Below are 18,300 nucleotides of genomic sequence, written 5' to 3' on the forward strand. Positions count from 1 at the left end.
CGGGTGGAGTAAGGCGAGGAGCATAATCACTTCCAAGGAGTAGCTGAGTTTTAGAACAAGATCATAAACATGTGACAGGTTTCTCGAGGGCTCTCCTAGCTCAGAGGCCGGGAAAGACTCATGAATACCACCCTGTTGTAAAGTTTATGCTTCAGATTGTCAGCTGTCTATCATGGCTGTGATGACATCTGAGGGTTCTAGAATGGGTAAGAGAGCTTGGGGTTGGAGAGAATCTTGAGGAGTGGAGTAAGAGGCAGTTGGGTGGCTGAGCTGTTGTACCTTTATACTTATGAATAAAGAACCTATGGAAATCTACTTACTCTCATCTAATCTTTGATGGAAGAATCTACTATTTAACACTGGCGACGAGGATGGGAAAAGCAGCTCAACTCCAGCCTGGAAAATCTCCGTTTTAACCAAATCTACATTTCTTTAAAAAAAAGACAAAGAGGGAAGACTGGCTTGATACTGAAGTTTTATCTGTGATGCCGTACTGTGAGGTAAACTACAGATACAATCAAGTACTCTCCGTTCCAGGAGCTCTTTCAAGGTTTTCAAGTAAGATTTTCACTTTATTTGTAGCGCGCCCTCCAAGACTCACTTCGTAATCATCTCAAACTATTCTTGTCAGCTTTTGACTGGCTTTCAAGTAAGACTTTCACTTTATTTGAAGCGCGCTCTCCAAGACTCCCAAATATCTTTTGTGTTACTACCGAACTTTCAACGGATAAAGTTGGTTACTTTAAATTACCTTCTGTCTCACGCGCGTAAATGCCCCGTGAGTCTTGTGATGCGCGTGGAAGTCCCGTGAGCTCCTGATGCGCGTGGATCCCTCGTGAGTTACTGATGCGCGTTCATACTTTAACATTCTCATATGATGTCTCTTCATTCGATGCCCTGTAACCCTTTGAGGTTTGTGGTCTGACGACGTCTTCCCATTGTCACTGGAACGCAACGTTACGCTACCTAGGATTATTCTATGACCTATGCGCATGCTCGCGCTCTCATTGCAGATTGGTTGGTGTCTTAGCAACGCAGACGCTCAGTGTTTGTGTTTCATTTGCCTGCTCCACGTAATCCTTCGCAGTGAATTTAGCGCACACTGTTGGAACACGTACATTGAATGATGAGCCGTCTCTTACAGCGCTGATACGCACAGCTTATATATTTACTGCGTGTCTTATGTACTGCGTGGCACAGAGACCCTCAACACAATCTTCAAGCAAGAGATACTTGGTATAGAAGTGTCTCCAAGTTACACACCTGTATGTGTCAACATCACGCTGATACGCACAGCTTAATTAGCGCTGATAAGCACAGCTTATATATTTACTGCGTGTCTTATGTACTGCGTGGCACAGAGACCCTCAACACAATCTTCAAGCAAGAGATACTTGGAATAGAAGTGTCTCCAAGTTACACACCTGTGTGTGTCAACATCACGCTGATACGCACAGCTTAATTTAAGGTTGTAACTTTAAAGTGTGAAACGCGTTTCCTTGAACATTATTATTCATTCGCAGCGCTGATACGCACAGCTTATATATTTACTGCCTGTCTTATATACTGGTTGCCACAGAGACTCTCAACACAATCTTCAAGCAAGAGATACTTGCAATAGGAGTTTCTCCAAGTTACACACCTGTGTGTGTCAACATCACGCTTATACGCACAGCTTAGATTAAGGTTGTAATTTTAAAGTGTGAAACGTTTCGTTGGACATTATTGTTATTTGTTTTTTTTTTCTCACTTTTCTTTCTTTTCTTTTCTTTATTTCTCCTCTTCATTGACATTCATCAAATCTCTGCTAATTATAACAGCTATATTTACCTTATTCTCTCTTTTATATACATAAGCTCATACTGTCAATTTCTGATATGCAAAATGTAACTGCAGCCCCGTTTTTCTTACAGTCATCAGGGGATCCTCCCATAAAATGGTCAAAATGGAAAAAGGTTTTTGAACGGTATGCCCGTGTGTGTGGTACCTCTCTTAGCGTAGAGAGGAAAACTGCGTTACTGATGCATTGCCTGGGTTCAGAAGGTCAAGACGTTTTTGATCACCTTCCGGATGTTCCCAACAGTGCTGCAGCTAACCTAAATGAATTTGAATTATGCATTTACAAACTTGATGCCCACTATTTGCCTAAGGTCAGTACCATTTTAGAGCGTTACCATTTCGGTAGACGTATGCAGAAGGAAGGTGAGAGTATTGAGAATTATGTCACAGACCTTAGACGTTTAGCGTCAACGTGTAAGTTCGATACGTTAATTGAAGAGAGAATAAGAGACCAATTTATGTTGGGCTGTGTTTCAGAAAAGGTTCGTGATGAACTTTGGCTCAAAGATGAGCCGTCTCTAGATGAAGTTTTAGTCATAGCTAAAAGGATTGAGCACTCTCTTGAGTGTGTTAAGGAGATCAAGAAAGATCTCAGTAAAGATGTATCGGTGGTCAGTACTAACACAACTCCTAATTTGAGGCCTAAAGAGACCCAATCCAAAACTCCAGTAAAAGGGAAAAAAGAAAATAAATCTCGATTACAATTTGATAAAGGAAATAAATGTTACAGATGTAACAATGCTGGTCATTGGGCCAATGATAAATCCTGTCCCGCGTTAAATGCCATATGCACGTATTGTAAGAAAAGGGGACATTTTGTAATTGCTTGCAGAATTAAATCGTCCAAACAAGGTATTAATGAAATTGCGGTGGACAATTCGAGTGACCAACATGATTTTGAGTGTGGTCAGATTATTGTCCAGGTTGGTAGTGATGGACCTTTGGATTATATTCTTATTGAAGGTCATAAAACCAAAGTATTGTTTGACTCTGGTGCAAAAATTACCATTGTATCAAGCAAATTTTTTGATGATAATTTAAGGTCAAAAATCAATCTGTTAAAACCTGACATTCGTCCCACAGCCTATGGTGGGGACCCTATTGATTTGAGAGGTTACTTTATGGGTTTGGTTGAATATGAGGGTCGCTTTACGTCTGGGAAAGTATATGTCTCTAAGAAGGGCGACAGTATAATCAGTTGGTGGCATCAGAAAGATCTAGGCGTCATGTTGGATCCTAACAGCTCTCCTCCTATCTTACTCAAAAAGAGGGAAACTGTTGAATCTGTAGATCATCATTCCCTTCTGCAAACTCAACTGATGGAGGAATATCCACAAGTGTTTGGTGACAAACTTGGATGTTTGAAAGGGTATTGTCACAAAATAAAACTGTCTCCGGGGTCCGTCCCAGTGTCCAGTAAGGTACGTAATGTTCCTTTCGCTGTTAGGGAGGAGATGTTGAAGGAGTTAGAGAAGCTCAAATCACAGGGGATTATTGAGGAGGTTGAAGGAACGTCATGGTTGGCTCCGGTTGTGGCCGCAAGGAAGGCTGATGGTTCTTTGAGATTGTGTGTGGACCTCAGACAACTCAACAAATGTGTTCTTGTTGATAAATATCCTCTTCCAAATATAACAGAGCTGTTAAGCATGGTGAGTGGTGCTAAAGTGTTTAGCACGATAGATTTAACATCTGCGTACCATCAAATTCTGCTTGATCAGTCATCCAGAGATTTAACTGCATTCGTTACCCTGTTTGGTACCTTTAGATTTGTAAGACTTCCTTTTGGTCTTGTCTCTGCCGCTTCTGTTTTCCAAAGAGTCATGGAAAAGGTGTTAGTCAACGTTTCTGGGGTTTGCGTCTATCAGGACGATATTTTAGTCTATGCATGTGATGAATTAGAACATGGGAAAAGGGTCCGACAAGTGTTGGATAGACTTTCCGCTCACAATCTCACTATTAAGCGTGAGAAGTGCAAGTTCGGCCTTGATAAAATTGATTACTTGGGTCACACGGTAACAGCTGATGGTGTTGTCCCCAAGGCCGAATTGGTAAGCACTATTAAAGATCTAATTGCCCCCTCTTCAAAGGAAGAACTCATGCGCTTCCTGGGGATGGCGGAATATTACAACAAATTTATTAAGAATTTTGCAGAAGCTACTTTCAACATGAGAAATTTGCTTAAAAAAGGAGTAAAATTTGTCTGGAATGATTTGTGTGATAAGGAATTCATAGATATAAAGTACAAGTTACAGAATGCGCCTAATCTCCGTAATTTTGATCCAGCTAAATGTTCAATTATCTCGACTGATGCTAGTCTCAAGGGTCTTGGTGCTGTCTTATATCAAGGTGGCACGAATCCTGACAACACCATTATGTTTGTGTCAAGGAGTCTGAAGGGTGCAGAATCTAGGTACTCGGTCATTGAAAGAGAAGCCCTTGCTGTCTACTGGGCTATTAAGAAGTTTAAAAAATTTCTTTGGGGAACTTTGTTTGTAGTTAGGACGGATCACAAACCATTGTGTGAGGTACTAACGAGTAAGGGTATTGACTCAATTTCTCCGAGAATCTCCAGATGGATTGTTGGGTTGCAAGGTTTTAATTTCTCAGTTAGGTATGTTCCAGGTTCAGAGAACTTGGTTGCCGACACACTTTCAAGATTGGTTCCTGTTACCCAATCTAGTGACAGTTTAGATTCTGAATTTAGTCATTCCCATGATTTTGTGTGTGAAATTGATTACAAAGTAATTTCTCAAGATTCCTGGCTAAACGCTTGTCATGAAGATCAAGTTATTCAAGAGGTTTTGAAACTTATCCATGAGGGTTGGCATTTTAAGGAAGAAGGAAGTCAAGCTGTTAAAGATTTTTGGTTAGTTAGGGAACAGTTGTCCTGTTGTGAGGGAATGTTATGGAGAGGTCACCGACTAGTTCCTCCGTTGTCTCTAAGGAAATCTCTTCTAGATCTAGCTCATGAGGCTCACTTAGGGATTTCTAAAACCAAAGAACGAGTGCGTTCTACTTACTGGTGGCCTGGGATGGACATTCAAATTGAGCGTTTGGTAAGGGAGTGTGTCCAATGTTCTCTAAGTGAGAAGAGTTTAAAGATCAGGACTCAGCCCATGGAAAAAAGGTCGCGCCCCAGTGGTCCTTGGAAGGACATAGCTCTAGATATTTTGGGACCAGTGCATGGTGATGGGTCGGATACATTTGTTATTGTTGTCATGGATCTCTACTCTAGGTGGCCTGAAATTTCTTTCACTAGAAACACTAATACTAAAAGCGTTATCGATTTTCTGAAAGTCTTAATTTCAAGGGAAGGTATACCACAGACTTTGCTGACTGACAATGGTGTCCAGCTGGTGTCAAAGGAAATGGAAGACTTCCTTGTTAATTGTGGTATTGTTCACAAAAAATGTGCCTTATATCACCCTGAATCTAATGGCACTGTTGAAAGGTTTAATAGGGTCCTAAAAGACACTATTTCCCTGGCTAAACAGAATTGTCTTGACTGGAAGGAGGAGGTTTTTAGGAGAGTTGGTGTCTATCGCTTTGCGCCTCATACCATGACTGGAAGGTCTCCCTTTTCCTTGTTCAGGGGGAGGCAACCTGATACTTTTTTGGAACCACCGTGGGTTAATAAATGTATCTCGGCCAAGGGAGGAGTTCCGGATGTAAGCTCGTGGGAGGAAAGGGAGGATTATAAGTGTTTGAAAAGTAAAGAAAATTATGATGCGAGACATGCTGTTAGATCTACTAAAGTTTCTGTTGGTGATTTTGTCATGATCAAAAGACCTGGTTTCTGTGTTTCTGGTGCCAAATTCACGAAACCTTTAAAGGTAATTAAGGTCTTTGGCAATGCTGTGAGGACTTCTGACCACAGAGTGTGGAATTTAAATAGAGTCGCTGTATGTGGCAAGATGCGTCATGTGAGTGATCTTTCAAAAAATATTGATAGCAATGATGGCTCACGAACCTTAAGGAAATCTAACAGAATTTCTCATACTCCTTCATATTTGAACGACTATGTAGTAAAATGATTTAGTCATATTTATATGTTAATGGTATAGTGTTCTTTTCTTTCTTTGACTTTTCGTCCAAATGTTAGTGTGTAAAGGAGGGAGATGTGTTGTAAAGTTTATGCTTCAGATTGTCAGCTGTCTATCATGGCTGTGATGACATCTGAGGGTTCTAGAATGGGTAAGAGAGCTTGGGGTTGGAGAGAATCTTGAGGAGTGGAGTAAGAGGCAGTTGGGTGGCTGAGCTGTTGTACCTTTATACTTATGAATAAAGAACCTATGGAAATCTACTTACTCTCATCTAATCTTTGATGGAAGAATCTACTATTTAACACACCCGCCTGTCTGAAAGAAACACACGTGATCATAAACTCCAGCCAAACCTCATGCATGCTCACACACTGAAAATGCAAATATATACACTACTGGCAAATACACTCATCCATTCAGCTTTGAACACGCACCATCCCACAGAAACACTCTGAAGAATCACTTATACACATAGGCCACTGCTGGACTCACAAAGATCCCCTACATGGCTGCCACGATTCCCAGGTCTGTACATGGTGTGCTGGTCCAGTTCATCTTATTTTTTTTTTATTCTGGGACTTGTAGTTCTGTTTGATAATGGAATAAATAAGACTACAAGTCTCAGAATTCAAAAGAAAAACCTGGATTGGAGTATCACATCACTCAAGGACTTTAGAAACTTGGCATGACTGCCCCTGTAAAGTAATACAGCTTACATAATTATATCATTCCCGCACCTTCCTGAAATGACACCCAACGACACAGGCACCCTCCCTGAAAAACACTCAGCCTGCACAGATGCATGCACTCTTCCGTCACAGAGCTACCATTGGTGCGCAGCTGCAATGGCGTCACAGAGCCCTTGGGGCCCATTGAGCCATGATAATTGAGGAATTATGGTACCCCAACAGCAGTGAAAAGTGCCATGCGTAGGCATTATTAGCGTTAACCAAATGGCAAAGGTTTTAGTGAATATAATGCTGCTTGCATCCATTAGTGACATTAGGAGATACAGGCTGTAGAGTGCCATACGGCCTCTACAATACAGTGCAACAGCATACACCCTGAGGGCCAGGCTCAGCCCTAAGGCATGAATAAAGAGGACACTGCTGAACTACATACAGTGAGTGCGGGTGATTTGTTATTGCGTGTGATTACATGTGCCATGAAGGCCTAACATCGTGCCCGCCAGGCCACGGACATGACACTGGCGACGAGGGCGGTTAGGAGCCCATTGAAGGCAGGCGGTCTGCTTCGCCACCACACCGCAGTTGTACAGTGAGAAGAACCCGAGGCCTGCTGGCTGTATGTGCCTGGGAGCGGCTGCAGCGTGGGGTGCTCTACGCGTGGCGCAAGGACTGCTGGCTGTGACATCAGGGCGCCACGTACGCTGTGAAAGTGTCCGTACCTGATCACTCACTGGTTGCCTCTGTGACCCCGGTGAGTGTGATCGCCCATGCGACTCAAATGCTGTATCCCTGTGCCTAGGCATCTGCTAGCCCCCTTCTGGTGGCAGCGGAGCACCATAGCGGCCCAGCCCACGCGTCCTATTGAAAGGGAGGCAGAGCCCTCCTGGCAAGGCACTGAGTGGCCACTGCGGCCGCAGGCAAGGTCTGGAAGGGCCCGCATGAGGAAAGTGTAAAGCCTGGAGACCATCTTACTACTCAAAATGAAAAAGTAGGGGAAGATAGGAAAAAAAGATATATTTTTTTTAAAGAAAACATGAACAAGGAGGTGATCATGCCATCTGTGAGAAAAACAAAAGTAACCAATTATCAACACTAGGCTAATGGACCCTAGAAGTAAACACACAGGGTCTAAGCTATGCGGATTGACAAACATTGCATGAGGTAGAGAGCATACCCCAAATTCCTTGAGGCAACAAGAGGCAGTAACACATCTAACACCCGTCACAATCAGGGACAAACAACGAGACCAGGCAAGCATCCCCCTACCCCATATGCACATGCCTCAGTAGTGGCACTACCACTAACTGACCCTGCCACTGCGGCCCGAGGTGGCGCTCCTGGGTAGGATGCCTACAACACTATTTTCACGCAAAACTGATGGAGCAGTCAATCGGTCGCATTTGATGCACTTTGGTAGGGCAGAACTCTATGACTTATTCAAAAATCTGCCTAACAAAGGAGGAGATACCAATTTTGACGCTGTGGTCACAGCTTTAAACAGACATTTCGATCTGCAGCTGAATCCCGACTATGAGCACTTCAAACTGCGCTGAACCTGGCAGGCGGAAGAGGAATTCATCAAGGTGTTTTACACTCTGCTCAGAAAACTGGCAAGCACGTGTGTAAACATAAACCAACCAGAAGAGACCTGCGCCGGGTAATGCAGGGCTGAAGGTCAGCAGTGCTCAGATGCTTCATCCTACGACAGCCGGGCATCTCCCTGGATGACATCCTAGTCCTTGCCTGCTCCCATGAACAGCATGGCAGATGATATGAAAGGAACTCTAAGAGGGTGGTGGGGGGGGGGGTTCTACAAGAATGGGGCAACTGAAGGACAAACAGGTTGATGCAATCCAAAGGCGAACAGCATCTTCTTGGCTGTCAGGCATGTCAAGGCCGCAAGGAGACCGATACAGCACCTGCTCAAAGTGCGGAAAACTAGATCACTTCTCCAAAGTAAGGAAAGACAGGGGCCCAGGCTGGGGTACCCGAGCAGAAAAATTACCACGCTGCGCCAAGTGTCTTTCGACGAGAAGAAGGCTGAAGAATTCCCAGCCAGCGGCGGGCAGAGGGCCCAGTTGGGTGATGACGTGGACTATGATGTATTCGTGCATGTATACAAATGACATGCGGCAGCCATGGTGCAAGAATTCCTGCACCTCTTCACGGGATTGGGCCTGCTCAAAGGCCAACAGATTCTCCTGTACAGCTACAGGATGATAGGCACCTGAGGCTGCAGGTTGATAAAGAACTATGGGACCTGGAGCAGAAGGGGGTCATAAAAAAGGATACCGGACCCACGCCCTCGGTACCCCCACTAGTCATAGCACCGAATCCCAAGCAGTCCAGAGCCATCAGGCTCTGTGTCGACATGAGGCTCCCGAACACAGAGATCAAATGGGAGTGGCACATAACACCGACCGTGGACGACATTGTGGCAGACCTGAAGGGCACCCAATGATTCTCAAAGCTAGACTTGAATGCCGGCTATCATTAGTTAGATCTGGGGCCTGCCAGCCGGTACATCACAATCCTATCCATGCACAGGCATAAGAAGGTATTGGAGACTCTACTTTGACATCTCATCAGCCACGGAGTTATTCCAAAAATGGCTTAATTGGGGTGCTGAATATAAGTGAGGATATTTTGATCTTCTCTGATAACCTTGAATAACACCATGTGCAATTGAGAGCCACGTTAAGGCGGATGGCAGAGTGCAGACTAACATTGCACTAACAGAAGTGCTCATTCTACAACAATTCCATTAAGTTCTTCGGCTACATTTTCTCTAGGGATGGCCCAAAGGTGGACCCAAAGTAGTTGGAAGCCATTCACAGTCCATACATACCCCAGAACACGATAGAAGTAAGAATCTTCTTGGACATGGCGACATACTGTGGCCGGTTTATACCAAACTTGGTCACCCTTTCAGAACCACTGAGGGCCCTGACGAGGGTAGACTCCCCATAGGAATGGGGACCGAAAGCAGACAATTCCTTCATGCAGGTGAAGGAAGACCTCTTCAATGACACCACCATGCTTAATTTAATCCACAGCAGAGGACAGAATTTGTTGTAGACACAAGCCCCGTAGGGCAGAGCAATACTCCTACAAAAGAAAGCAAAAGGATCATGAATCTCCATTGCCTATGCGAGCAGGGTACTTGTCGACATGGAGACGCAATACGCTCAGATCGAGCGGGAAGCCCTGGCCATCCCGTGGGGGTGTCGCTACTTCCTCCTGTACCTCTGTGGGCAACTGTGCAGGGTTGTCACAGACTACAAGCTGTTGGTCCCGCTGTTCGAAGAATCTGCCCAACTGGCTGAGGATCGAGAGGTGGGCAGTGCAGCTACAGCAGTACTCCGAGGTGCTCTACTGCCCAGGAACACATAACCCGACGGACTACCTGTCCAGGCATCAGCCAGCCTCGGAAGGCCATGAATAAAAGGACGTAGAAGAACGAGCTGAGGACTTCATGCAGATGGGGGTGCACAAGGCGGGCCCAGAACGCTGTCAATCGAAGAGCTCAAGAAAGTGACGGAATCAGATGAAAGGCTATTGAAGGCCGAAGAAGCGCTAACCAGAAAACAGTGGAAGAACTTCCTGGACGGATCCAAATCCTTGACGCATATGAAACAGAACCCAGCTCTGGCGAGTAAGGCAAGAACTAAGCACCAGTGAAGAAAGTCTGCTGATCAGAGGCCGGCAGATTGTGGTACAACAGAGTCTATGGGCTAGAGCAATCGACTTGGCCCACCAAGGCCACCAAGGAGTGGTAAAAATGAAGGCGAGGTTGCAGGACAATGTTTGGTTCCCTGGGATGGACACCGAAGAAGATGAGAAGGTGTGCAACTGCCACTGGTGCGCTATCACCAGTGGGGACTCGCCCCCAACCCCAGTGATCATGGAAGAATCCAGCCTGAATCCATAAGTGAAAGTTAGCGTGGACTTTGGGAGCTTCACGGATGGCTGCCTCAAGGCTATGCTAGTTGATTCCCACACTAAGTTTCCAATGGTTGAATTGGTATCATCTACTGCATTTTCAAAAGTAAAACCAGTTTTGGAAAAGATGTTCACCCTGGTTGGCCTCCCCAAAGAAATAAAGACAGACAATGGGCCACCATTCCAGAGACAGGTGTTTCAGGACTATCTGGCTTCCCTTGCTATCCAGCATAGGAAGGTAATGGCGCAATGGCCTCAAGCAAACGGGGAGGTCGAATGGTTCATGAGGACCTTGAACCGAGCTCTCCAATTGGGTTGGAGCAGGGCAAAGGCGCTGAATGCCGCTTTCACCGATTCCTGAGTGCCTACAGGCAGACCCCGCATTGCATGACCAACTGCGCACTGGTGGCTCTCCTGTTCCAGAGGCCCACCAGGGACAGTGTCCCGGCTGACCCAGAATGGTAGCCCTTCATCCTTGCTGTACAAGCCATGTAAGCGAAAACAGAGGCCACCAACAACCGGGTGAGCCTCAACAGAAGAGCATAAATCGCTCAGCTACAAGTGGGAGACCATGTCATCAGGAGGAACCGCCACCCAAGGTGGAAGTTCCGTACCCAGTTTGAAGCTGAGACCTGCCAGGTAGTGAAGATAGGAGGGATGATAGTCACCGTTCAGCAGGGATGCAATGTCGTTGCCAGGAATATGTCATGGTTACAAACAGGTGGCCAATCACATGAGAGAATCCGATGGTGGGTCCGGAGGTGAAAATTATGCCAACTGGGATTCATATGGGATCAGAGAAAAGGTCTGAGAATGATGGGAAATGAGTCTGTTAATGGCAGTAACACAGAGGTGTGGTATTAGAATGTAACTTTCAAATAGCGCTTCCCTGCTCATTTATCAAACACATTCTGGGGGAACTTAAGGATCTCATATTTGCATCCAAATATCTATCCAACTTCAAACCCACGTTGATCTATTTCTGATCTGATCATGACTTAATACACAGGGTGGGCAACACTCCCGCACTCCCTTCCAGCATTCGTACATCAAATTCAACAATGCATCCCCTTTGCTCACGCTTTCCTTTACACTTCACGTCTACTCACAACCACAACCTGGATCTCTCCATGCATTGATCATCTCAAAACCAAAATGTGAGCAATCCTATGAAAATTATATAAGAACAAACTCCCGTACACTTTCAGGCATAGAAAAAAGGCATGGCCACGCTATCTGATGACCTTAACAATGCCAACTCTTTATACATTCAGAAACCTATCACCTCACTTTAGCCTCATTCAATTTGTTTCACATGCATCATTAGCAACCTAGGCTCTCCTCCACACCCACTCATAAATGACCCATCCTTAACAGCAAATGACTTTGCTACAGACTTCGCTTTAAAAATGACTACCATAAGAAACACCCTGACTATACTACTGACAGCTCTACCACCCCTTACTATCTGTCCACTTTTTCACAGTCAAGAGACCTGCGGATAGAGGTAGTGGTAAAGTTTGAGGAAAAGAGAGGTGGGGCAGGACAGGAATAAATAGGATCATCTAGCAATGAAAAAGGCCAGGAATTCTAGCCCAATGTCCTATCTGACCCTTACAGACCCGAACAGGAAAGACGCCTTTTTCATAATGCTGCACCTGAATGGGTTGCAAGCAGAAGTAGTAGGACCAGTGGCCAAGTTCTTGGACCATGCTCTAACTGATAGGGTGAAAGGTGTGTGGGCAGAGTATTACAAACTGCACCTGAGAATAGTGGTGGTTAGTATTATTTGAATTACTGTAATATGACCAACATAGTGTCATGTGTCACATGGCCTTTGTGTGGTAATGCCTGTTACATGCAAGGCATGGGTGATTGCATGCAAACATAATTGAATTGTATTAGAGAATGCTTATAATAGGCAAAGGGCCTAGAAAAGTGAACTATTTGAATAACACTAATGAGTGTGCATGATCACCTAGTTTTTAGTTTAGGAACTTTTATAATTAACTTAAACTAACAAGATAGAGAAAAAAATAATTTCTCTAATGCTTGTGTTGAAACCATGGTTGACAGAGAAGATGCCCTCACAGAGGTCCATCCTGAACGGAAGAACGGAAAAGTAGCATTAGCTTCTGTAGCTTCTGTATGCTTCTGCAAAAGACGTTGATTGCACATTTGTGTAGCGAAGAAAGAGCACATCACAAGCGACCCCTTCTCTCCCCATAAGACATCATTGTTGATAAAGTTGTGTAAGGTACTGGTGTAGGGGCAGGGGTAGTGTTTGACATATGGTCCGGTTCTTGAGGGAAGATGCTGAAGGACTGAATTCCAACTGCTGACCTGACAACATCAGAAAGCATGCAGACAAATATATGTTTAGCACATTAAAAACTTAAGGACCGATTTAGAGTTTGGAGGAGAGGGTACTCTGTTGCAACAGACCCAGTCATTGACATCAGTGCCTGACGAGCTATGAGCCACATGTCAGAAATGCGAGGAATCTTGTGTAATGGACTTCCTAGGACGTTGGGCAGTCACCATGTGTCCTTTGCTGGTCACAACATGAAATGGTTCAGCATCGAAAGGAGCATCAGACTTTCAGTTTCTATGCTGGCGAACAAGCAGTCGATCTCCTCTAGTAAATGTAAAGTCTTTTGCATGACGACGCTTGCCTGCATTGGCCTTCATTTTCCTCATACAATCTAAGTCTTTCATGTGGGTTTCTTCCTCAGTATTTGATCTTCTGTTGGTTCATTGAAGTAACTTGTTCATCATGGCTCTCCCGAACAACAAGGTTGCAAAGCTTTCACCTGTGGTCGAGTGAGGGGTCGAACGGTAAGCTCGAAGAGTCAAATTTAAGACAGTCTTAAGGTCAAACTTTTCTAGTAAAACACTCTGGACAGTTTCTTAAGAGTACTCATGAAAAGTTGGACAAGGCCATTGGCCTGTGGCCAAAGAGGTGTGCTCTTCTGATGCTTCACCTTAAGATGACTGAGAAAGTCTCTGAATTCTCAACTGTTGAAATGTGGGCCGTTGTCAGACTTTAAGACTGCAGGAACACCCCAGGTTGCAGAGTTGCTATCTAACTTCTCAATGACACGTTCTTGAGTGATAGATGAGAGATCTTCTATCAATGGAAAATGGAAGTATTCATCAACGATGACTATCAGGTTTGTCAAGGGGATCAAAGAAGTCAACAGTAATTCTTTCCCCTGCATGCATTGACAACTTTGACATGTTTAGGGGTGTTGAGTGGTTTTCTGTGACAGGTAGTTGCATAGACGACAGGCCTTTAACTCTCTTTCAACTCCCTACTCGATTTGTGAAAACCAGATTCGATCTCGGAGAGCTTGTTTGGTGACAACAATTCCACAATGTCCTTCATGGGCCACTTCAATTATTTGTTTTTGCAGACTCTCGGAATGGATATTCTCGAACCTCTTAGAATAATACCTTCCTGAGTAACAGACAGTTCTTCTTTGACATTTTTAAATATCTGATATTCACTGTCACTAATAAGAGGTCGAGGGTGCTGGTACCAAGACTGACGTGTAATAATGCCTTTCAGTTTCAGCATGTCACTCTCTTGACTCATGGCAGTGACAATTTGTTTCAACGAAATGGCAGCTGTGGTGCTAGATTTCATTATGAAATTTATGTAAGCTACAGCTGTCTTAGAATGGGTGCCAAGTCATTGTAGAGGCACTCGTGAGAAGTAGTCGGCAGAGTTCTAGTCTTTCCCTGGGCAATGCACGGTAGTGTAGTTGTATTCTTGCAATCGCAGACCCCAACGTTCAATGCGAGGAGGCATTTTTGCCTTCGGATTGCCAATGATAATTAACAATGCTTTATCTTTCACAAGTATGAAGGGCTTCCCATACAAGAATAAGTGGAAATGTTTGCAAGGCCACACCACTACAAAGCTTTCTTTCTTAGGTTGTGAATAAACACATTCAGTTTGGGACAAACTACAGTTTGCATATGAGTCTTCGAGCATTTGGGTGTCCGCTTTACTGTGCAAGGATGGCGCCTAACCTGACAGGGCTAGCATCAACAATAACCTCAGTATGAAACGTTAGATCAAAGTATGCCATTTCAGTAGTGTTCTCAATAGCTTGTTTGATTTTCTGGAAGCTTTGCTCATATTAAAGCGACCAAAGAAAAGAAACATTCTTTTTCGTCATGTCTCTTAATGGCTTACTGACGGTAGCAAAGTATCGTAGGTTTTTAGAGCAATAGCTGGCCATGCCAAGGAATAAACGTAACATAGAAACATCTTGTTTAGGACTGGCAGTTGACAGCGTTTGCACTTTAGTTGGATCAGGTGTCATGCCCCCATCAGAAAAGATATGATCAAAGAATTTTAACTTGTTCTTATGAGACTCACATTTCTCGGTATTCAAAGTTGAACCAGCATCAGCAAGCAACTGACACACTAGAATGAGAGATTTGCCATGCTCCTTCTACGTAGCTCCGAAAACCAGTATGTCATTACTATAATTTAAAGCATTCATGCCAGTCTGTATGATACGTCAAAGGGCATCTTGGAATAGCTCCACAGCTGGTGACACGCCAAAACCTGGTATTTTGTAATGGAACAGACCAACATGTGTACAGAAGGTTGTAATATAAATGCAGTTCTCCTTGAGTTCCAACTCCTGATATTCTTTTTACAGATCAAGGCGAGAGAATGTCTTTGCACCATTCAATTGTGTTATCATGTTGGCAGTGTGCGGACCTGGATGTCGTTAGATTTCAATGACCTTGTTCGCTTGACTCATATCCACGCAGATGCATACAGCTGCTTCACTGATCTTTTTGGGTACTACCATTATGGGGGAAACCCATGGAGTTGGACCAGTGGAACGCTCAATGATATCTTGTTTAAGTAAGGAGTCAAGTTCTTTTCCAACAGTTTCTGTAAGTTAAAGGCAATTCATCTGTGTCTTTGGGCAATAGGGCGGTCGTCCTCATTAATGTGTAATTGGACTTTCATAGTCTTGAGTTTTCCCAACCTATAAAATAACTAAGGGAATTGACTTACTATTTCATGATGAGCATTTATGTTATAGTTCACGGAAATCAGTGTCATATCAGAAGCTGTGCTGAAGCTGAGTAAACAGGAGCTTGACGTACCTTGAAGCCCATGAATGGGTGCTTGTACTTTTATTTTCGTATGCTTCATCCTTGCTACAAATGAGCCTTGACTTTTTAGTGGCATTGATGCAGCCCAAGTATACACTTGTAAGTCGGGGCAATGGAGACAGTTCATTCTATTTCTCCTCAGGCATAATATTTATTGATGCATCACTATCGAAAATGAAAGGTGCTGAACAATCATTGACTTTTTGAGTGATTTTCAAACAATGTTTGAATTACTTTGGTGCTTTATCATATTGACTTCTCTTTCATCACCTGCGGCCATCCAACATGTGCACATTTCTGTGATGTACACATCGACATGGCATAACCATCTTCTTCACTTTCACTTGACATGATATAGAAGAGCTTTTTGACAAAGATTTAGATGTCAATCATCTTTGTTTGGTGTCGATTTGCCTCAGCTGATGTGGACGCTTGGCCTTATGGGTGTGCATCGAATGTCGCTTCTGGAACGTTAGGTCAGTAATTTTGTCTTCACGTCGTGATGCACTTACTTTTTCCTTCACCTTGCAAACCATTACAAAATGGTTCTCCTTTGCAGATTTGCCCAATGGTGGGACATTTATCCTCGAGTGGAAATTAAAATTCACACCTGAAGCACAACTTCTTTTTCTGTGCAGAATTCACTCTGTGTCCCTCGGCATTGTGCTTTGGCTTACTTTTCACGTTCATGACTGACTAACTCTGGGCACCTACGGCCTCCATGTCAGCAGCTTGTAGATCAAGATGCTCTCAGTGGCGGCTCGCATAGGGCATGCTGCGGGGCGGTGGGCGGGGCAGGGTGGGGGGGTAGCAAACACGGACATACTACGGAACAGAGGAATGTAATAATTACTTTCCTCCGTTCCGTAGTATGTCTGTGTTTGCTACCCCCCCACCCTGCCACTCCCCCGCCGCGCCCTGCAGCACGCCCTATGCGAGCTGTCACTGGATGCTCTTCAGCTCTGGCACCCATGAGAACTGGCTCCAGACTAAAAGTTTCTCTCAACATTCGTTATCTGAACAAATCTGATAAGCATCCGTCAATCACTCTGAGGCATGTAGCTTTCTCATTATTAAATTCATTGAACTTACAGTATTTGATGGGCATATCCAGTTTCTCAAGAAATTCATTAATGGTCTCACCGGCTTTCTGTCGTTTTTGACTGAAGATGTACCTTTCATAATCTAAATTTGGCATTGGATTGAACTTGAGATTCAAAGCTGCTTTGATTTGACTGTATATAATTCTGTCAGCTCGCAGAATTGTCTTTATGAATTCTTTTACACCTTCACCAGCAAGAGTCTTAAGGTACTTAATAATCTTCTCGTTATCTGCTTCTTCAATCGCGTCAATGAAATCATCAAATGTCTCTATCCAGGCAGTCCACCTGTCACCAATATTCAGCTTTTTGGAGGTATTGAATGGTGGTTTCAAGAAGGCAGCAGCATTGTAACCATTTATGAGATTGGCTGACACTGAGGGTGGACACTGTCTGCTCTCAGATAGGATCTGCTTCATCCATACCATCTCTAAGGTCCTGTGCTGTGCTGGCCTTTGGCTCATCTTGGACAGTCTGTGGAACCCTGACCACCCTCTTCGTCTCCATGGGAGTCCTCTGCTTTCAGGAGACCTTGGGGGTTGTTCTGAGCCACCACCTGGCAGCTTTAGTGGTGTGCCACTTCGGGTATGGACAGCTCCGCAAGACCAACCCCGGGTGCTTCCCCTGGGATCAATATCCCAGCGCGGTGGCAAAATTACTCTCTTTGCTCTGTTCAGGTGAGCAGATGACCGTTTCTTGTAATTGAATTTCATTTCTTGTAAGTACTCTTTGTACTGCCTGACATCTAGTTGATCTCTGCCTCACAGCGCTTCTGCTAGCAGCGCCATCACACCATATGATGTATGGCTTTAGGTTGCAAAGTAGTGTGGTACTTCTCTGTGCGACCTTCCAAGCAAGTTTTCAGTCAACGATGCATAAACTCCTTAGGGCCCGATTACGATGCGGTTAGGAAAGCATTCCCACCTAGGGCCCGATTACGATGCGGTTAGGAAGCCCTCCTAACGGCATTTGCTCCTTCCGAATCGGATCGGGAATTTGTCTTCCCGATTGAGGGCCAGATAACAATGCTCTTAGGAACATAGGCCGCCATGGAAGTCACTGGGAGTCCAACCAAATCGTATCTGGAAGCATCCAGATGCATCATACTCGTCGGTCGGGCTCTTCCGATGAGAGTCGGACAGAAACCATTTCCAAACCGATTCGATCGGGAAGATACCGCATCGTAATCAGGCCCTTAGTTATGCTTTTGTTATCTTCAGATGTCTTACACAGATTGGGGCTGTGCTTTGACTCCATTTATGCCAAACGTCGATTTCGCTCTTCGACAGAGGCACACGTGGAACGCACGGCACACGTGGAACGCACGAGCAGTTTGCTGAACCACAGCAAACTCTCTGAGAGAGCAATGTTGATCTTCGGGTAACTTATCCCCTAACTCAACACCAGTTGTAGCGTCCTCCCTAGCTTAGGTACTCACCAATGACTACACCACACACGGAACTTAGTATAACGTCTTTATTCTCTTTTGCGTGTTACCGCAAACTCAACATTGTAAACCTGCATCCACTGCACTACACA

Source organism: Triturus cristatus, chromosome 6 (assembly GCF_964204655.1).
Source record: "Triturus cristatus chromosome 6, aTriCri1.1, whole genome shotgun sequence".
NCBI lineage: Eukaryota > Metazoa > Chordata > Amphibia > Caudata > Salamandridae > Triturus > Triturus cristatus.